Here is a 5459-nt window from a genome sequence, read left to right on the forward strand (position 1 = left end):
TGCTGGGTCGTTTCTCTGGCTCACTATGGGGAATGGAAGAGCACCCAGACCTGTCTGGAGGGAAGTCCAGCAGTGCAAAGAGGCCCGAGAACTGCATTCTTCTCAAATCTCCATCCTGATTGTTAAAATGAGGCCCACCAGCTAGACCTCTTTTTCAAAGGAAAACAGTTTTCAAAATCACAAATATGGAAAGGAGAGCAAAAGGCAAGATGTATTCCATAGCGAGGACAATCGATTCCAAAGTTCTTACTGACTCAACTTTGAAGCCATCCAGAATAGGCAGATTGTAAGCGTCTATAACCAAATGCATTAGTTGAATTTAATTTAAACAGGAGAAAGAAGAAAAGAGTAATTTGCCCTTACGATGCAATTTAAAAATATTGATCTGGAATTTTTTGGCAATTGCTTCCGTGTACCCCAACTATCCTGGTGTCTCCTTCTGCTAATGGAAAATAAAGATAGGCAGCCTCTTCTCAATAACTCCTGAGTGGCTTCCTGAGCTACTCAGACATTTCAAATGTGCTAATGTTTTTCCAAAGAGATAAAACTGGGTGGTCTGGAGGGGAAGCTAAGCTCTAGTTTACATTACTCTCCAGAGGGCAAACGACAGCCCTGCCGCCACTGCCCTTCTCTCCCCCTCTTTGGCAATTCTGCTATTGAGGTCTTTCATTCCTTTTCAGATTTTCTCTAGACCATGTGGTGGTTCTCCTGGTGGAATTGAGTTATTTACTTGTAGGTAAGATTAAACCTTAAACTCAATTACCCGTAGAATTCCAATGGTTTAATTTGGGCAACTGTTGGAGTGAAGTGGACGTGTGAAAACAGTCCTGGAGACAGCCCATTTATAACTGATCAGGCAGCAAACCAGCAGATGCCAGCCAGCCTGGTGTGGTGCTGCGCGCTCCATCCATGGACGCACCCCCAGCACCGTGCACTTGCCTTGGAGGTGGGCTGGTGTTGGCGTTAAAGCTTAGGCATATTGGGGCTTGTCACCAGAAGGACTTGGGGGTGCTCATGTTTGTTTTGGTTCCTGCCTTTCAATTAAAGTATAATACATTGTTCCATTTTTTCAGTCACTTGTTTAATTGTGAGATTATGGGCTATCATAAAACCTTCATTGCTCTCATATTTCTTCTTGGCAAGGCAAAGAAAAGTTAATTTGGGATTAGCTCCAGAAGCATTTTGACGAGCCTTGCCACTATTTATCACTCCAAAGACACTGACAGCGCTAATGAATGTCTGGGTTTGTGTATCATTTTGTAAACACACAGCGCCCCCAAGGTGGTGCCAATTAAACTCCCAATGAAGGATTAATGAGGGCCCATCTGAAAGAGGCAATGGTCCCTTTTGACGATTTCCAGGAGGCTTGGCCTGAACACAGCAGCAGTATGTGTGGCTTGCGGGAGGAATCTGTCCCTTCATGACCCCCACTGATGTGTGCGGGGGGGGCTTCTGCTCCCCAAAATGACATTGATCCCAGCTGCAGCTAAGAGTGTAGTGACGCGTGCAGGGCCCCGCACAGCCGGAGAAGAGGGCCAGTGCTGAGGCAGTCTCAGGCCAGCTGGGAACAGGGGTGGAGCTATCTGCCAGGGGAGGTGGGAGGAAAAAGATGAGGTGAACACCAGCTAGATTGCAAGGTGAGCTCTCACCTCAGCTGAGCAGGCCCAGGCTCCAGGGAGATGCAAGCGATCTGCCTCGGGCAATCAGTGAGACTGACAGATAGGGGTTCTGTTGGCTCCAGGCAGCTGGGTGACCTGTCACTCCACTTCCAGGGAGGCAGCTGAAGGAGCTGTCTGTGCAGACTGTTTATTTTCAAACCTAGATTTATGTCTTGCTATTTGTTTGTAGTTCCTTCCTGTTAAAGTAACAATCTCAGACTTTGTCTCCCCATTCAGGCACCGAAGGACAAACAGCAATATTGTGTTGAAATGCTGTCAGGAGACTGAGAATCTGGGGTGGGGGCACCCTGGCCCCAGAAATCATGTGCAGGAACCAGCTCTTCATCCCACACAGAGTCACCAGTCAACACCTCTTAAAGCCATGCCCCTCAAGATCATTTTCTCTCCAATTTTAGGACAGAACAAAAAGTTGACTGAAAGTCAAGGTTCAGCTGAAAGGTCTGATTCTCCCACACACATTTTACACAGAGTCCCACGTGGCAAAGAAACAACCCAGCAGGATTGGACAGGTCGTGACCATCGCTGCTTTCCACCTTCCCTTTCCAACTCGAGGACACCAAGTCAGAGGCTCAGCTGACTGCCAAAGTCACCCAGCTACTGAAAGATGGCAAGGGAGGTGGAGCCCTGATGCCTCCAGGTCACTGCCCCCCAAATCCTGCAGGACCCTCAGCAAAGGCAGTGTTCTGTTCCCTAGGAACCCCACCCTGTGCCACACTACACCATCAGCCATGGTCTCTTCTGCATCCATCTAGAAAATACTGGTACTCATTTACACAAGTGATGCAGGAATATATTTTTGTTACAAACTAATCAAATAATATAATAGAGCAAAAAACAGAATTTTCATTTTGTCTTCTACAGTCTATCTCCTTTCTAAGTCTTTTAAAAAATGTTTAATATTCGCACATATCCACAAATGAGAATATGGGACAACTCTCCTTTCTCATATACTATTATGTCTTGGAGATTTTTTCCAACTTAACATATGTAGATCACTCTTATTCTTTTCAAACTGTTGGGTAACTTATCACAATAGAAATATATTTTGATTTATCCATTCCCCCAATGATGGACATCCAGATTGCTTCCGTTATTTAAGTCAATATTTTACTGAGGTATAATTTTCATAGGGAAATATGCACAAATCATAAGAGTGCAGTTCAAAGAATTTTCACAAAGAGAACACTCAAAGGCACATCAAGAAAGAGATTTTACAGAACTCCAGGGGCACCTCTCCTTCCAGCCACCCCTTGCTTCTCCTTGAGTGGCCACTGTGTTGACTTGCAATTCCCGCAGTGCCAAATTCCATCGTAAGGTTCAAGAGAAATGGTGACAGCCAGAGCCCTTGTCTTATTCCCAACCTCAGAAGCTTTCAGTAGCATACCAGATGTATGATGTATTCTCAATCAGACTAAGGAACTTCCTTTCTGTTTAAGCTTTCTTGCACAGTGTTTGTCAGGACTCAGTGTTGAACTTTATTAAATATCCTTTCTGCATCTATGGCCTTGTGGATTCAGGATGGGTGGGCAAAGAACCTGTCTATGCTGGGCACCGCCTCGTCTGCAAACTCTGAAAGATACTGGAAACACACTCGGTCTTCCATAAATGTCTTTGTGAGATGTGAATCCTTAGTCTCTTCCTCTCTATCCACCCTAGTGGAGTTCTGTAGATAAAAGTACAAGCAAAATGAGTATGGGAACCACTGCAATCAATCTATCAGAAAAATACCGAATGAGGAGAAGTCTAAGCAGAGAATTATAATTTGGGTAGGTGGTGTGATGGTCACTTTAGAGACAGTGGTCAGGGAAGACCTAAGGAAGTGAACTTGAAGCTAAGAATTGTAGAAAGGGAAGGAGCCAACTTGCAAATATCTGGTAGAATTTTCCAGAAAGAGCAGAAAATGAAAAGACCTTGATAATGTGGGATTTGGAAGTAACAGTAAAATGTTTTCATATTGATAAGAGTAGAATGGAGGGAAGTATTCAGCAAGAGAGTGAGGTCATTTTTCATCTAAAAACAATCTTCACAGTAACATCCAGACTGATGTTTAATCCCATACTTGGGTACCACAACCTAGCCAAGCTGACAAAATTAACCACATGTAGTATGGGATCATATACTAATTTTGTGAATTACTCTACTTTAAAAATTAAAGCCCAGCTATACTGTAGAATTCTCAAGTAATTCTCAGACAATATTACTGGCCTGCACAGAGTGATTTAACATTATAAAAATAAACAGCCTGGACCTAGTCAGTAGTGATTCCTTCACTTCTATTTTCTTCTATTCTGACTTTCCTGGGACTTGAACCTGGAGGCCGGGTTGGCGGTGCTGGGCAGTGACCTCAACGCGGCATCTCAGGCTTTGTTTGTGGGGTGGAGACAGAGCCTTGGGGCCCCTGGGCTGGTTGATTGTGTGCCCTTCTTCTGGGCCCTGGGAACTCTGAGAATAGAGTTACTTCTTTCCAGGACTGTTATTACTGCATCTTTGGGGCAGGTTTATAAATGTGTTATTTGCTAGAACATTGTTATTTATTTTACAAAATTTCAGGCATATCCTGTGTGTCAGCACCGTAAAACTATAAAAAATGTTTTAAATAAACAATGCTTGGCAGGAGGGGCCAAGATGGCTGAATAGAAACAGCTCCTGTCTGCAGCTTCCAGCAAGACCAATGCAGAAGGCAGGCGATTTCTGCATTTCCAACTGAGGTACTCAGTTAATCTCATTGGGACTGGTTAGGCGGTGGGTACAATCCACAGACAGTGAGCAGAAGCAGAGTGGGACGTTGCTTCACCTGGAAGTGCACAGAGCCGGAGGACCTCCCTCCCCTAGTCAAGGGACATGGTGAGGGACAGTGCTGCCTGCCCAGAGTACTATGCTTTTCCCATGGATTTTTGCGATCCTTGGATCAGGAGTTCCCCTCATGCGCCTGCACCACCAGGACCCCCGGTTTCAAGCACAAAACTGGGCGGCTGTTTGGGCAGGCACCAAGCTGCAGGAGGTTTTTCATAATCCAGCAGCACCTGGAACTCCAGTGAGACAGGATAACTGCCCACTCCCCTGGAAACGGGGCTGAAGAACCACTGGCTTGAAATTCTCACTGGCAGCACAGCAGTCTGGAGTTGAGCTGGGATGTCTGAGTTTGGTGGGGGGAGGGGCGACTACCATTACTGTGGCTTTAGAGGCGGTTTTCCCCTGACAGTGCTAAGGAGGCTGAGAGATTTGGACTGGGCAGAATTCACCACAGCATGACAAAGTGGCTGTGGCCAGACTGCTTCTCTAGATTCCTCCTCACTGGGCAGGGCATCTCTTCAGGAAATCTAGCAGCTCCTCAGGGGCTTACAGATAAAACTCTCATCTCCCTGGGACAGAGCACTTGAGGTGAGGGGCAGCATGGTCTCAGATTCTGCAGACTTAATCTCTCCTGCCTGCTGGCTCTGGAGAGTCTAGGTGATCTGGATGAGAGAGATTCCTTCAGCACAGCATGCCAGCTCCTCTAAGGGCCAGTCAGACTGCTTCCTTGGGTGGGTCCCTGACCCCATGCCTCCTGATTGGGTGAGACCTCCCAATGGGGGTCTCTAGATACCTCATATAGGAGAGTTCCAGCTGGCATCATGTCTGTGCCCTGCTGGGAAGAAGCTTCCAGAAGAAGGGGCAAGGAGCAATCTTTGCTGTTCTGCAGCCTCCACTAGTGATACCCAGGCAAACGGAGTCTGCTGTGGACTGCCAGCAAACTGTAGCAGACCCGTAGAAGAGGGGCCTGACTGTTAGAAGACAAAA

The sequence above is a fragment of the Rhinopithecus roxellana genome, chromosome 11 (assembly GCF_007565055.1).
Source record: "Rhinopithecus roxellana isolate Shanxi Qingling chromosome 11, ASM756505v1, whole genome shotgun sequence".
In the NCBI taxonomy this organism is placed as follows: Eukaryota; Metazoa; Chordata; class Mammalia; order Primates; family Cercopithecidae; genus Rhinopithecus; species Rhinopithecus roxellana.